We start from the raw sequence: 536 nt of genomic DNA on the forward strand, positions 1-536 counted from the left end.
AGCCCCCTGCAGGCGCAGCCTGCCCTGAAGCCGGCTTCTCCCCCGCCCTCTGCCCCTGGGTTTAGGTCCTCATGCCCCCGCGAAGGAAGCTGGTAACTACCCGCCCTCCCCGACGGGCTTTTTGCCAGTGTAATCTCCCCCCCGTGCTTAAAAGCTCATGCCCAGGCATCCCGCTAACCCCCTGAGGAATGCCCGCCAGGCCTGGGAACAGGCGGCCCTTTCAGACCCCGGGGGTCTGCCTGGCCCCACCCCGGCAAGGCTGCGTGGCTTGTGGGGCAGAGGGGTGATGCACCAGGGCACAGTGCTGCTGTGCAACAGTGCCGGGGGTGAAGGGGTATGGAGCGAGAGACTTTTTCTGCCAGAGACCCCAACCCTGCCAGCGGGAAACTGGGGGGGTCCCAGCGGGGACTGTAAAACTCACAGTGTCCGTCTGCTCCCTCCACTGTCCAGTTCCCTCCTCTGCTTGGGGCAGCCACGGTCTCCAGAGAGGCAGGGGTCTAGGTGCGGAGAGCAGGTTCAGTGCGACAGCCACCCAC

At 65.7% G+C, this 536-nt stretch overlaps 1 protein-coding gene across 1 annotated transcript in view; it reads right to left on the minus strand.

The window, feature by feature from the left end:
* Positions 1–536, minus strand: part of RIPPLY1 (ripply transcriptional repressor 1) — a gene marked incomplete at its 3' end in the record, with an annotated part of 3176 nt that overhangs the window by 533 nt on the left and 2107 nt on the right. The window lies entirely within an intron of this gene.

This window comes from Pygoscelis adeliae, unplaced genomic scaffold (genome assembly GCF_000699105.1).
Source record: "Pygoscelis adeliae isolate BGI_AS28 unplaced genomic scaffold, ASM69910v1 Scaffold79, whole genome shotgun sequence".
NCBI lineage: Eukaryota > Metazoa > Chordata > Aves > Sphenisciformes > Spheniscidae > Pygoscelis > Pygoscelis adeliae.